At 44.5% G+C, this 16,123-nt stretch overlaps 1 protein-coding gene and 1 long non-coding RNA gene across 7 annotated transcripts in view; both read right to left on the reverse strand.

The window, feature by feature from the left end:
- Positions 1 to 16,123, reverse strand: part of mei4 (meiosis-specific, MEI4 homolog (S. cerevisiae)) — a 383,891-nt gene that overhangs the window by 57,249 nt on the left and 310,519 nt on the right. The window lies entirely within an intron of this gene.
- Positions 6,876 to 15,729, reverse strand: LOC138760855 (uncharacterized). 2 transcript variants are annotated; one of them, XR_011355913.1, is made up of 2 exons: positions 13,558 to 15,729; positions 6,876 to 7,457 (listed from the first exon to the last, which is right to left on the reverse strand). It is a non-coding gene; the product is annotated as an uncharacterized lncRNA (long non-coding RNA). The 2 variants fall into 2 exon arrangements; XR_011355914.1 differs by having other exon boundaries at positions 13,491 to 15,729.

Raw genomic sequence — 16,123 nt, forward strand, 5'->3', positions numbered from 1 at the left:
GGTCATTCAACATTTGTCATAAGACATGTTTTCCAATCCAATCAACATCCTGGTAAATCTCTTCACCTCTCTGAAACTTCAACATCCTTCCTGCAATAAGAAACCAGAAGAACACAATAAGCGTGGCCCAACCAGAGATTTTTTTCAAGCCGCAACATTACTTCATGGCTTTTGAGCTCATCCCCCACCCAATGTAAGGCAGCACATCATATGCCTTCTTAACCATCCTACATCCTTGTGCAGCAACTTTGAGAGATCTATGGAGTTGAATCCCAGGATACTCCAGTTGTTCCACATTGCTAAGAATCCTGCCATTAACCACGTTTAAAATAGACCTTCAAAAGTGCATCACTTCATACTTTTCCAGATTTGGCAAATCATTTATGAATCTAAGTAGCCAAGTTTCCATGGATCCAATGCCTCATGATTTTGTCAATGAACTTACCTTGGTAAACCTTGTTGAACACTCAAAAATCTACTATCATCAATTTCTTTTGTCACCTCCTCAAAAAACTCAGTTAAGCTCATGAAACATGACCTGCTCCTCACAAAGCCATGCTGACTTCCCTGAATAAGACTACTTCTCCAAATACTTGTAAATCTTGTCCCGAAAGATCCTCTCCAATAGTCTGTAAACCACTATTGTAAGACTCACTGGCCTATAATTCCCAGGATTCTTTCTGTTGCCTTTCTTGAACAATGGAGCAACATTTGTCACCCTCCAATCCTCTGGGACCACTCTTGTGGGCAGGGAGGATGTAATGCCAGGTGTTCGTCAGATAGCTGGGGACGTTAGGATGACCATGAGGAAAGGGCAAGTACCTACATGGCAGTTTTCTCTCATTGGCAAACATAGCATATTCAGGGAAAGTTGTTAAAAATGAGGTTCAGCTTTGTTTCATGATAACTGCACTTTACATACAACACCTGAGATCATTGAACACCACCACTCTGCCTGATTCTTGTGATTGGACACAAATGGATAACAAGGATTCTCCTATAAACAATGTTCTACATCTATATATTATAATGCCCTCACATCCAACACCCACCCCAGTATATCTATCATAAAATAAAATACAGCCACTCAATGTGGGGCAATATCTCAGGTCACTGCATGTGGCACAGAAATATATGAGGGCTGTCCCCACTGGAATTTGAAATGTATCTATATATTCTGTACAGTGAAGTCTGGATGAGAATGCTACTGTGTAACATTATGCTGGGAACCCGGCTTTGTTTACTGACCTCTAACCAAATGTGGTGATACACCACTGGCCTACTGCAGGGGGCAACCTCTGTACCTGCAGGAGTGTAAGGGGACAGGACAACACCTGGCCAGCTGCCAATCAGTCGGCCTGAGTGGATCAAGCCCCACCCAGTCGGGTGTCAATCACCCTCTGGGATATAAGCCTGCGCCGGCCTCCTGAGGCCTCACACTGAGTTGCTGCAGCCACAGCCAGCCTGGCTCTGTGGAAGTCTTTGTGGATTAAGGCCTGTTATACAGTCTTTACCTTGTGTGTGTCTGATTCTGGCTAACAGTGCACCACAATTTAATCCACAAAATCTTTTTCTCAATATGCTAAGAGAATTAATCTCCAAACAAGTATCTTATGTGCCAGAGACACAGGGGACAGCTGCCAGAACAGACAGTGGCAGCTGCCCATTAAAAAAATCCCCAGAACAGGCAGAATAATATGGCAATGAGTGAGGATTGCAAGGAAAATGTCCAACTCAAATGTCCACACAGCAGGGCATCAGCACCTTTTATGAAACCCTGACCATGATGTCCATTGCTCCTTTGGGATTATAAAGAAAGAAAGATCTCAAATATAGATGAAGTCAATGGAGGGGAGTGAAGTTTTATTTTATGAACTGCATTCAGTACCTTCTGCAGCATCTTCTGATCTTGAGCTGAGGAGCACACCTGTCATGCAGTGATGAATCCAAAAAGTATATTTTAATGGTGCACCTGTGGAGGTTGTTGAGGTTCAAGGAGAACATACTGAACTTCCTTTATCTTTTAAGTAGCACCAATGTGTGGTGCTGCCAAGGCTGCTATTGCCTTAGCTGTTGTGGACTCATGAGATCAGAGAGTGGAGACACAGCAGTCATTCATAGGGTCCTACTGCCTGGGAATGTGGAGACACAGCACTCCTCTGTGGGGTCCTACTGCTTGGCCATTACACCAATGGCTCCATATTGACATTAAACAACCTGTAGAAGGGGTGTGTGGTCTTTTCTTAACATCTTTGAAACCATGCCTCAAGATGATGGTGCCCATGCTTGGCAGCTGTCTACAAAGGTTAATGGGCTCCAGGGGTCAGCGCAGGGCACCAGAGTGGGAATACCCCTCCCCCACTGAGGGGAACCCTGGAAGAGGATTCTGCAGGGTAATCATGGCAGTGGATCATCAAATTTGGCTGCCAAAGGACTTGCACAGGCTGCAGACTGCTGAAGACTGTCTCATGGGAACCAGATATTGGGACTAAGATTTGTGAGGGTGGCTAGGGCAAGGACTCCTGGAGGGCCTTGGGCACTGAAAGCTTCCTGATTTTAATGGAAGTTCAGAACTTGGAGCTCAGGTTCACCAATGGATCGAACAGGAGGTTGTGTGGTTTCAGAGGCTATGGGAGTGCTACTATCATGGTATTAGTGAATTTGAAGATGGATTTGGAATGGTATTTGGCTGTACAGTTGTGGGGTTAGAGTGAATATAGTAGGGGAGTGAGTACACATCCTTGAGGAGTGCTGGTGATCATGAAGGAGGTGTTGTTACCCATCTTCACTGATTTTGGTCTGTTAGACAGAAAGTTGTAGAGGGGGGCACTGAGACCTAGATCCAAAAGATTCAGGATGGGTTTACCAAGGATGGAGGTGGGGTGGGGGAGAGAACTGTAGTATTAAAAATAGAACTATAGTCTGACATTTATTTTATTTCAGGAGGAAGCAACTGGGCTTTGGTCAGAGGAAAATGGCACAGACCCAATGGGTTGCATGGCCTCTTGCCACATTGATGTGCTTCAGCGAAAACCAAAGGGAGGCAATGAGACTTCCTCTCATTGGAAATTCTGAAGTAGTGTCATGGTGTTGCGTGGAAACAGGCCCCTTGGCCTAACATATCCATGCCCACCAAGTTGTCTGCATTTGGCTCATCTCCCAAACCTCTCTTATATACGTACCTGTCCGAATTTAAACATCATAATTGTACCGACCTCAAAACCTTCCATATACCCAGAACCTTCATGTGAAAATGTTGCCACTCAGGTTGCCTTTTAATCTTTCCCTTCTTACCTTAAGTCTACACGATTGGATTTTAGATGTCCTTACCCTGGGATAGAGGCAGTGAAGATCCATCTTTTCAATACCCCTCATAATTTACAAAGCTCTCCAATACTTGTCAGCTACCTAAAGTCCAGGGAAAACAACTCCAGCCCATCTCACCTCTCCTTGTAACACAAGACCCCCCCCCCCCCAATCCCAGCAAAATCCTTGTGAATCTTCTCTTGAGCCCTTTCAAGCTTGATGACATTCTTCCAAAACTAGGCAAATAGAATTTCATGTCAATATAGGGAAGCAAAAGGACCCCAAAACCCAGTAGCAATAGACATTCACGAAGACAAGTGGTTTTTAAAACAGAAGTTATTTTTAATCAACTTTAAACATGAAAATAGAATCAAACTTTAACTTAACTCTGTACTTAACTAACCCAAATTAACCCCCTTCTAATTCTAAGTGCATGTAATGTGTATGTAAATTTAAGAAAAGTTCTTTGGTTCACAGTTCAATCTCACTTCTTCTTCCATGTTATCTGGATACAAGCAATTCTTATACTGTGCACAGTCTTTAATATGTATAAAGTTCATCAGACTTTGGTGCTCGAAAGGTAAATGTTTACCGCTTGCTCATGGAGGTTCTTGTAGGTTTGCAGAGAGAGATTTGTTGTTCCAAGATTTCCACAACTGAGGTATCACCATTAATCACCTCAATGTCTTGCTGATGAAACTTGCTCCATCAGGGTTTTCCAGATGGTAACCTCTTTCTTTCAGGTTACAAAAGAGCTCCTTCTGTTCCTCTTATTCCAAGAGAAACATCAGACAGATAGCACTTCCTGCCATCCACTGCTTTGGAACTTTTCATCAGTTTCAATCAGCTCTTCCTGGCTTGCACTGTTCAGCTGCTTTTCAGTGTCACATGCACAAGCTGAGAGGGCTGGGCTTCTCTTCTCTCCCTCTCCAACTGGCTTCCAGAAAGCCCCATGTGACTCTCACTTGCAAAATCCCCACCTTCTTCAACAAACAACATGAGTTCTTTCTTCTGCTCAAACGCAGATATGACCTTTCTGTGAGCATCCTCCAGAAAAGTACTTGTAGCCAGCCTGTCTCCAGTTCTAAACAATGGTCATTCCTTTTATGACATCAGTTCAATTAGCACCTACTTGTGAATGTGCATAACATTCTCCAGATATTCTTCAGTAGTATTTCTTCAGTCTTTCAAATAAGATCTGTTTTAAAATGTGTGTAAATGTATAACCCACACTCTAAATCTTACCAAATTCTCCTCAAATATTACCAAATTCTCCTAAATTATTAATCCATTACAGTTGAATTAATTTGAAAGTACTTGATTATTATATTCAAGGACAATGTATATTACTTTTTCACATTTTCTGTATATTATTCAATGTTTTTTGTGAAAAAAATAATAAAGATTAAAAAAGAGAATTTCATGTAATGTTTCTGGTGGAGACTCAATAACATTTTGTACAGTTGTAAGCCAACACTTTAACTCTGTACTCTGACAGATGAAGACAAGCTTGAAAAATGTCTTCCTCACCACCTTGTCCATCTGGGCTGTCACTTTCAGAGCACTGTGTACTTGTACCCAAGGGTGCACCCCAATTCCACAACACTCCCAGAACCTGCCCTGGTCTGGTTTAAATTCCCAAAATGAATCACTTCACTCTTGTCTGAGTTAGTTTCCATCAACCATCCCTTGTCCCCCTTTCCCAATTAATCTAGATCCTGTTGTAACCTTAGGAAACCTTCTCCAATAATGGTGTCACCTGCAAATTTACTGATAGCCTTGCAATAAACATTAGCAAAACTAAGAAACAAATTGTGGACTTCAGGAGGGGGAAATCAGGAGAACATAAACCAGTCCTCATTGAGAGGTCATCAGTGGAAAGGGTTAAGAACTTCCTGGGTGTTAACATCTCTGAAGATCTATCTTGGGGCCTCCATGTCGATGCAATCACAAAGAAGGCTCGCCAGCAGCTATACTTCATGAGGAGTGTGAGATTTGGACGTCACCAAATGCTCTTGAAAATTTCTATGGTTGCTGTAGCAGTTAGCAAAATGCCTTTACAGCGCTATCGATCGGAACAGGACCGGGGTTCAGATCCCATGGTGTCAGTAAGGAGTTTGTATGTTCTCTCCATGTCTGCATGGGTTTTCTCTGGGGGCTCCGGTTTCCTCCCACCGTTCAAATTATAATGGTCATGACAATAAATTCTGATTTTAATTCTGATGCTGGTCTACACTCTCATCTAAATCATTAAGAGAAAATAATCAAGAAACAGTGGACCCAACATTGATCTCTGGTGCACCATTGGTCACTGTTCAATAGCCTGAGTAACACTCTTCTCCACTGCCACCCTCTGTCTTCTTCACCCAGTACAATTCTGTACCCAATTGGCCAATTTGCTCTGTATCCCATTGCAATCTCACCCTCTGCACTTTTCAATAGTATGTGGCACTTTATAAAAATCCACGTGTATAATGACTATCCCCTGACTTTTTCAATCCTTTTGATTACTTCTTGATTTGTGAGATGCACAGAGCCACACTGACCATCTATAATTGGACCTTGTCTTTCTGAATGCAGGGAGATTGCAGTGGACAAATGCAGCAAATGGTGAATCTCCATCTACCTTTTATCGACTGAAAAGGTATCTAACTTACTCTGAATGATGACCCATAATCCATTGGCATGTGCTCATTTTGAGTTTTTACATTTAGACGTATAGGACGGGAACTGGCTGTTGCGGCCCTCTAGATCATGCCCCACCAATACACAAATTAATATATAACCCCTATACTTTTTGAAGGATGGGAGAATGTACAAACTCTTTACAGACAGTGCCTGTTTTGAAGCAGGTTCAATGGCGAGGTAATAGTGTTGCACTGACTGCTACATTAACTGCTGCCCAAAGATGATTGGAGTCATTGGTTGCTTTGCAAACTACCTGCCATCCTCGGCAGGGTTCTCTAGCCCCGAGGTCAGAGCGCACAACAAGGCACTAACCCTGTTTGCTCAGAGCTAATGACCACAAGGCACCATAGCCATTCATCGGAGTTATATTGTTTGCAAGTGAAGCTCCACGTGTTGTAATATTAACCACATCTGTTCAAAGTGTCCCAGGAGAAATGGATGTGAATTACTGTCACATACACAGTAGCAATTGCCAAGCCTGCTGAGCTTGTGGGTTAAAAGACTGTTAATTACAGACCTTTCAGTGCATCAATTTCATTGTGAAAGCAGAGACTGCTTTTGGAAGAGTTATGCATGTGTGGGATATTCATGTGCTGCCAAAATACATGCTAAGCATATTGTCACATCGGTTTGGACTGCTGTATGGAATGATGCCAAAAACTCTCAATGGTTCTCCCCAATGTACATCTACTAAACAGCATAATGATCCAATATTTAGTCACAAGTAGCCTGTGCTGTGTAAACCAATGGTTCTCAAACCTTTTTTCACCCAGAGACCACCTTAAGAATTCCTTTGTTTATCACAGATCACCCAAAACAAACCCAGTGACCATCAGCAGTCAGCAGCCCATAGGTGAAGAAACATTGGTCTGATGCAATGATAATGATGATAAGCAATTTATTCTCAACCACATTATCCCAAATTTTTTACTTGTTGCAGCCAAATAGGTATTTGAAGAGAAAAACTGTAATAGTAAATTCATTGAATTAAATTAAAAGAGGCTGTGGCGGTGTGAGCAGTGGAAGAAACACAGCCACCATGTTGAGGGTCATTAACGCCCCTTTAAGGGCAGCATGAGCTCAGTCACCTGGTGCATTATGACATCATAATCACTGCCCAGGGTGCGCGCTGGAAGGGATGCTGGAGTCACAGAGAAACCTCTGACGACGCCATTTCCCCATGGCTGCCCCGCCACGTGGCAAAACAAGCGGGGCTGGTTCACCATGAGGATGTGCGCCGCTACACAACCCCCCCTCACAGAACCGGCTATGTGTCCAGTCGCTTTGGCGGCCGGCCCAGCGCTTGGGCGCGGCCCTCTGCACCGGTTGTGATAAGTTCAGATGGGCCGCCTTCAGCCGGTCCACCATAAAAAGTTCTTTCTCCCCCCAACATCCAGGGTGAAGGTTCCGCTGGACTGGTGCAAGACTTTTTATGGCCCCTTGTAGCAGTGCATCTTGTGGTCCTGTGAGAGATGGGAAAATTGATCTAAAATTATGAACATGGAAGAAACTAAAGTTCATCAGTAAAATGGCTGTAACCAGTTCAAACAGGATAAGCTTGGGGCTTAGGATGCAGGAAAGCAGAGTCAGCACGATTAACATAAGAATCTTCTAGTCTTTGTGACAAGACCATAAGACTAAGATAAGGAATGGTAAGGTACAATAGAATGTAGGAAGTTGAGGTAGTCTGGATCAGATAAGGGTCTCCTAGCCCTGGACAGAAGTACCAAGTCATACATTTCTAATTAGCTAACCATACACAGATTTATACATATGAAATTAGCCAACCCTAGATAGAATGAGTCAACTCTGCATATCAAGAGACTGTAGCCCAGAGAATCAGGAAGGTGTGAATAAGGACAATGACATGATGGGGCACCCACAGGATACCCCCTGGTCCTCCAAGTGTACTGAAACTGCACGTAGGCAGGAAGGATTACCTATGCCAAACCCATCCAGGGGGCAGAAGAATGTAAGGGGGAGGGCATTCTGATACTGAAATTGACTGTATAAAAGTTGGGTGAGCCCCAGTATGTGTGTGTATTCCCAGGGTAAGGGGAAGCACCCAACTTTGCATTGTTGTAGTAATAAATGTTCTTTGTTCTCAATTTTTGTCTCGAGCAATTTCTTTAAAGGTACTTTAATTTCTAACAAATGGGGGATCGTCCGGGATCACACTCCCTCCACTGACAGAGTACCCCGACGACGAGAGTAGGTGCACCCCGGCTGATTCAGCTGGACTCACGGGCGACGGGTGGCTGGTCAGTGGAAGAAGCGAGTGATATCCGAGAAGAGGCATTGAGAACAAACGGCGGAAGGAAGCGCGCTAGAGTAGTACTACTAGAACTCGGTAAGAGTGTTTTACTTGTTCCTAAGCATGGGAATAGTGGGCAGTAAAGATGAGAGTCCTGACACAGGACGTGACCACCAGATAGCTACGTACAGCCCGGTTGGGTTGATGTTATCTGAGTGGGGCACAGGAAAGACCCGTGGTAAAGACAAACTGACGATGGTCAGGTATTGTTGTATTGAATGGGTTAAATACCCGGTTAAAGGGAGCTCCGTGTACTGGCCAAAATTCGGATCCGAGGATGAATGGATGTGTAAAGCTTTGAACCTATGGCTCTATCAAAACCAGAAAGACAATGTTGAGAGCAGGGAATATGCAGCCTGCTGGCTCAAGGGATCCATTGAACAGCTGGTTTTGAATGAGAAAGAATTCAGGGATAAGAGAGAGGAGGAACCTTTTGTCCCTGAATCACAGGGTTGGGATGTGTTACATTCCCTCCCTCCACCTTATGTTCCTCCTATGCCGGCTCCTATCTTTCCTTCCCCTCCTATAACCTACCCTTCTGCACCTTCCCCACCTCCCCCACCACTAGAGAAGAGAGAAGAGAGCAGGAGTGGTATGATAACTTGCTCACAAAGCACTCGATTACCACCTCTGTTGACAGGAGAGAGAGGTAACTTTAATTCAGAACAGCGTGAGACTCTTCAGGAAGAAAGGGCAGAACCCTTTGATTCATTTCCCAGGGAGCAGGAACCCAGACCTAATAAGCTAAGAAACCAACTGGATGAGACCACTGTGGGAAGTTCCCATGGGAGAGGGTCTCGGTTTCGTAAATGTGCCCCTGACCAGTACTGAAGTGCGTAACTTTAAGAAAGAACTGACCTCCCTGATAGAAGATCCCCAGGGATGTGCCGAACAGTTAGACCAATTTTTGGGACCAAATATATATACAATATGGGGGTCTCGACATAGAATCCCCAGCAGGGGAACAATTGGTACTAACAGGTTTTGTTACCAACTCAGCCCCAGACATTAGGAGAAAATTACAAAAGACAGAAAATTGGCATGAGCAGGGAATAACCCAGCTTCTACAGATCACACAAAAAGCATTTGTCCAGACATCTGAGGATAAGCAGAAAGCAAAGGCTAACATTTTGATGCAAGCAGTTAAAGTAATAGTAGATGAGTAACATGGAAAAGGCAGGGACTGTGTGCCAGCTCCTGAATGTTGGGAGAAGCGTCGGGAATGGGAGAGTAGAGACCAGAGATAATTTCATAAATCACGACTTCCCACTTCAGTCACTGACCAATATTGATTAAAATTCATGCTAAAAATTAAATGTCATAAATGATCGTTTTTCAATACTGTAGAATTAGCGAATTTAACTACCAGTTAATTCCAATTTATGAAATAAATTGTATTCAAATGTGATTTTGCACAGGGAGTACCTGAGAGTTGTGATGTTATAACATTTGCAGGGAGAAATGTTTGCGCAAATAGGGTGAGTTCTACACGTCTTATTTTAAGTGTATGTAAGATAAAGAAAGGATCTGATGTGTAAAGTGGCTGGTTCAGCCAGTTGAAGGGGGAGTGTGCATGTCCCTTTAAGTGCACTGTGGCACTTGAAATTGAGGTTTCAGGCTCTTGTCTTGCAGTTAGAGGTATTTCTTCTACACATTGAGCAGTCAAGGTCCGTGAGTTTAAAGATCACCCACCTCTGGAGAATAAAGATACCTCTGGGGATTCCTATGGGGATTCCTATAAGTTTAATCATTCATTTCTCTGGTGCATTTTCCTCTGGAGTGAAATTAATGCCTCAGCACAATTTCTCTGTATTGCCGCTGTTATTTAATTCATGATAACTTTCCCCCATTCATCAGGTTTATATTTACATCCGGTAGTGCGGAAGTTACATTGTAAATAATCATGGAGGTAAACCCTGCGCAACTGGATTCAACTTAATGGAGAAATAAACCTGCGAACTGGTCTATGGTGCTGTGTGAGTACTGCAATAGGTGGAATATGATTTAAATTGGTGGCATAGTTCAGAACAATTGGGTGCATAAGAATAATATCATTAAGAACTCACAGATCTTGTACCAGATGCTATTCAGTACATCTTGACTTAAGGACTGGAGAAATTGGCATGTTAGAATGAGATTGGCATGGTACCAATATTTCTTGATTCAATAATGACTCCACAAGCTCCAGGATTCATGCAGCAGAACTTTTAAGTGGAATATAATAGAAACTAGCCTGTACTTAAATTATTGTGTGTGCAATCTTCATAAGAACATCTTTTAACTTTTTTTGGTGCCTGTTTTACAGACTGTTTTAAATAAGGCCAGCTCCTGTGAGCTGTGGCACAAGGCATTTTACTTAAGGCAGAACTAAAGGTTGAATATGTTTCAAGTTCTCTTGCAGGGGCTCTTGTGCTGCAATGTCTGTTATGTACTCACTCTAACAAATTGGAGGGTTGTGCCCCATACAGACAAGCAGCTCCAACTGCATTTTAATAAGGTCTAACATATTCAAAACCCATGCAAATATGGTTTGTGTTTCATTTTACAATTTTTACACTAACACAAAGGAAAGTCAGATTGTTATTCATTTTATTAAAACCTGGCGATTGTGTTTATGTAAAAGCATGGCAAGAGGATCAACTAAAACCTGCCTGGGATGGTCCCTTCTGTGTACTTTTAATTACAGACACCGCAGTAAGAACAAGAGAGAAAGGCTGGACCCACATTCAAAGAATTAAACCAGCTTCTGAACCACAACATCACGACACACAGATTCAAACCTCAACCTGGCGTGCAGTTCCTCATCCATCAGACCTGAAACTTACACTGCGCCGTGACAAAGTGCCGTAATGTTACATTTTTTTTCGTTTCTTTAATGGTTTATTCAGTTATTGTTGTATTTTATTGCTGTTTTCAATGAGCTTTACATTTTTTGTGGTTTATTCAGTTATTGTTGTATTTTATTGCTGTTTTCAATGAGCTTTACATTTATTGTGGTTTATTCAGTTATTGTTGTATTTTATTGCTGTTTTCAATGAGCTTTACATTTATTGTGGTTTATTAAGTTATTGTTGTATTTTATTGCTGTTTTCAATGAGCTTTACATTTTTTGTGGTTTATTCAGTTATTGTTGTATTTTATTGCTGTTTTCAATGAGCTTTACATTTATTGTGGTTTATTCAGCTATTGTTGTATTTTATTGTTGTTTTCAATGAGCTTTACATTTATTGTTGTTTATTCAGTTATTGTTATATTTTATTGCTGCTTTCAATGGGTTTTACTTTCATTGTTGTTTTACTCATTTTTTGGAATATTGTTCGTTAATGTTTTAAGTCCCCCTGGAATAGGGGCAGCAGAGGTTACAATTGTGCTCCTTTAGAATGTAGACAGGGCATAGATTTAATGTATAGTCATAGTGGGATATGGGTTAACAAGGGATTCCAATACGGACCAGGGGAACTGAACAGCTTTAGTGGAGTACATCTAATTTGTATCTTAGCCTACACAGGTATTAAAGACAGGAGTTTTGAAGCGATAGCACAAAGGACATGGTGGGACAAAGACAGACAGAATGGTAGTCAGGATTGTACATGTAACAGAGAGAGAGAGAGAGAGAGTTAATACATATGCTAATGTACACAGACAGGCTGCAACTCACAAGTTCAATGATATATATGCTAATGTTAGCAGACAAGCTGCAACACACAGTTAAATCACAAGAAACAATCCCCCCCCAGCTTGGTCACTTTTCATCACCCCGTGAAGGGGAGCACCAGTTTCCAACAACGTGAGCTGCTTGACACTTTAATATCAGGCTCCAAACAGCCTTCGGAGATCGGTAGCCCTAGGGTTCGGGGCTGAAGAGGACATCAGATACTAGCCACAATTCAACGGAACCGCCTGACTACTCGTTCGCTGCTGAAGGCAGCGTTTCTCACAGACTGCTACTTGTTGCTGCTGAAGGCAGCGTCTCTCACAGACTTCGTCAGGACAATGCTTACAAAAGTCGGGTGACACTGCTTCAATGTTTCAACGTGAATCTGCCCATGCCCATGTTCAGACGTGACAACTTCGGACTGATGTGGGATGGACTAGACTCTTTACTGAGAACTGGAGCCTGATACTCGCAACCCTAATAAGCAGCTGGACTCGCTACTCTGACCTTCATGGTGCTCCCCTACCTAAAAAACTCTACACAGATATTACAATTCGGTTATTGACCAGCTGGGTAAAACTACACCTTACACTTGAAAGATCAGTATTACTGATCTAAAAGAAAAGTGAGGAAGGGGGGGGATCAGTCACACTGACACTAGTAGCCAAAGATCAGTAACACTGATCATGGTGAAAGATCAGTATTACTGATCTAAAAGAAAAGTGAGGATTGTGAGAGATGGGAAAATTGATCTAAAATTATGAACATGGAAGAAACTAAAGTTCATCAGTAAAATGGCTGTAACCAGTTCAAACAGGATAAGCTTGGGGCTTAGGATGCAGGAAAGCAGAGTCAGCACGATTAACATAAGAATCTTCTAGTCTTTGTGACAAGACCATAAGACTAAGATAAGGAATGGTAAGGTACAATAGAATGTAGGAAGTTGAGGTAGTCTGGATCAGATAAGGGTCTCCTAGCCCTGGACAGAAGTACCAAGTCATACATTTCTAATTAGCTAACCATACACAGATTTATACATATGAAATTAGCCAACCCTAGATAGAATGAGTCAACTCTGCATATCAAGAGACTGTAGCCCAGAGAATCAGGAAGGTGTGAATAAGGACAATGACATGATGGGGCACCCACAGGATACCCCCTGGTCCTCCAAGTGTACTGAAACTGCACGTAGGCAGGAAGGATTACCTATGCCAAACCCATCCAGGGGGCAGAAGAATGTAAGGGGGAGGGCATTCTGATACTGAAATTGACTGTATAAAAGTTGGGTGAGCCCCAGTATGTGTGTGTATTCCCAGGGTAAGGGGAAGCACCCAACTTTGCATTGTTGTAGTAATAAATGTTCTTTGTTCTCAATTTTTGTCTCGAGCAATTTCTTTAAAGGTACTTTAATTTCTAACAGTCCCCTTCGCACAAAACAAACTGGGCCGAGTCGAGCTCTTTGGGAAGATGAAACAGCCGGGTGCCGTGGTGTGCCGGGGGTAGGGGAGGTAGGGAGAGGCCAGTCACCTGCGTAGGTCCGCCAGCAGGTTTTTGTCAGTGGCCATGGTGTCAGGGTCTGGACTGAAAAACTCGCCTGGCAGGGTAAGTGGTGCACCATAGACCATCTCCTCTGCTGAAGCCTTCAGGTCCTCCTTGGGTGCCATCCTAATCCTGAGGAGGATCCAGGGTAGTTCGTCCGCCCAGTCTGGTCCAGAGAGCCTGACCATAAGTGATGCATTCAGGTGCCTGTGGAACCTCTCCTCCAACCCGTGGACTGCGGGTGGTATGCTGTGGTGTGGTGGAGCTTGATCCCCAGGAGCTTCGCCATCTGAGTCCATGGCAAACATGAGCTGCGCCCCTCTGTCACTAGTGATGTGCGCCGGACTCTGAAATGGGTGATCCATTGGCTGACCATATTCCTGGCGTATGTCTCCGCAGAGGCCTCCTTAATCGGGACGGCCTCCAACTTGTGGCCCGATCCACCCCCGAGGTAACGTGCCTCCTTGGACACTGGCAGGGGCCTGATGACATCAACGTGGATGTGTTGGAATCTGCGAACCGCCGGGTTGAATTTCTGGATGGGGCCTCGCATGTGTCGCTGGACCTTGGAGGTCTGGCACATGGTACAGTTCCTGGCCAGTTCCGCCACCTCCTTCTTCAGCCCATGCCACACAAACCACTCCTCGACCATCCACACAGTTTTTACTGCTAGGTGAGCGAGGTCGTGGATCAGACTGAAGACCTTCGCCCTCCAGTAAGGTGGGACCACTGGGCGCAGTGTGCCTGTTGAAACATCTCAGAGCAATGTGTCCGGGCTGCTGGGCACCCAGACATCCTTGAGTTTGAGGCCCGAGATGGCAGTCCACAAGGCCTGCATCTCCGCATCATTCCTCTGTGCCTGAGCCAATTGCTCATAATCCAGGCTGGGCGCGAGAGTGTTGATGGCTGGACGGGAGAGTGCATCTGCCACTACATTGTCCTTGCCGGCCCAGTGTGGCGATGTGGTGGAAGACCCCATGCTGGGGAAGGGCAGCATTGAACCATGGCTCTAAGATGGCGGGAAATTCAAGGAGGATCTCGTTAAACTTGTCCCTGGTGGCAGCTACGGCGGCAATTTCGGGTCTGCGTGCTTCTGCTGTGTCCAGTTGGGTGGAGTGGAACATTCAGGCATTGAGCAGCCTTTTGCCCTTCATGTCAACCAGTAGGCCGTGAGCTCTGAGGAAGTCGGCCACTAACAGTGTGATGCCCACAGAGGCAAGGATGAGCCTCCAGTGGAACTTCTCCTTCCCAATCAGGATCTGTGCCCCGCGGGTGCTGTAGGTCCTGGTGTTGGAGCCGTTGGCTGCCCGCAGGGTTGGACCTCGAGATTGGGTGCGAGTCTCTAATGCTGTGGGGGGAAGGACGCTAAGCTCAGCCCCTGTGTCCACCAGGAATCAACGCCGTGGATCTGTCCATCAAATGAAGGAGGCTGCTTGTGTGGCCAGCCGTTGCAGCCATTAACGATAGCTGGTTTGGTCGTTTCCATGAAACCCGCAGGGCTGGTGGCATTTATGGATTTGTGCTCCCCAGCGCTGGTGGTAGAAACACCAGGTCAACTGGACCTCCTCTGGCTTGGTCTTGGGAGTGGCTTGTGGTCACCTGGCTCCTGGTCATGCCACCTGGTTGAGGGCTGCCTCGTTCTCCCTCATTCTTGTGCCAGAGGGCATCTGTATGGGCTGGTGCTCTCCTCGGGTTTGAGAAGTCTTCATCTGTGAGGAGCAGCTGGATGTCCTCCAGCATCTGTTCTAGGAATATCTGGCGGAAGAGAAAACAAGGCTTGTGGTCTTCCACCAGGATCAGCATTTCGTCCATCAGCGCCGATGGACTACGGTCCCCAAGCCCATCTAGGTGAAGGAGCCTGGAAGGCCATTGCTGGGGAGTTAGCCCGAAAATTCCAAGCAGCAGGTCTTTGAGGGTGGTGTACTTGCCAATAGCTGGGGGGGGTGGTGGATGATGTCGTCCACCCTCGCTGCTGTAACTTGGTCCAGAATGCTAACGACATGATAGAACATCATGGCATCTGAGGAGATGTTGTGGAGTTGAAATTGTGCTTCTTCCTGCCCGAACCACGTTCTCAGTTGGTGGGTCCAAAAGGAGGAAGCTTGATGGAGATAGCGTTAACCTTTGCTGAATCCATGTTGTTTTGAGTCCAGAAAAACGTCTGGGCTCCTCAAGGTCACCACTGTGGCGGTGTGAACAGTGGAAGAAACACAACCACCACGTTGAGGGTCGTTAACGACAGTTTTTATTCAAATTCAGCACGCCCTTTTAAGGGCAGCAGGAGCTCAATCACCTGATGCATTGTGACATCATAATCACTACCCAGGGTACACACTGGAAGGGATGCTGGAGTCAGAGAGAAACCTCTGACGACGCGATTTCCCCATGGCTGCCCCACATCGTGGCAATACAAGTGGGGCTGGTTCACCATGAGGATGTGCGCTGCCGCAAGGCAATAAATACATAAGATAGATATACAGTAATTATTTAGATAATCCTACTGCCAAAAAGTGACTAGCAATAGTCTATGATTAGTGAATAAAGAGATTATGCAGTTAATGACATACACATAGAATGTGCATACAAACCAAAATTACTTCCTGGTGCTTTGTTTAATAAAA

Source organism: Narcine bancroftii, chromosome 4 (genome assembly GCF_036971445.1).
Source record: "Narcine bancroftii isolate sNarBan1 chromosome 4, sNarBan1.hap1, whole genome shotgun sequence".
Classification (NCBI taxonomy): Eukaryota; Metazoa; Chordata; class Chondrichthyes; order Torpediniformes; family Narcinidae; genus Narcine; species Narcine bancroftii.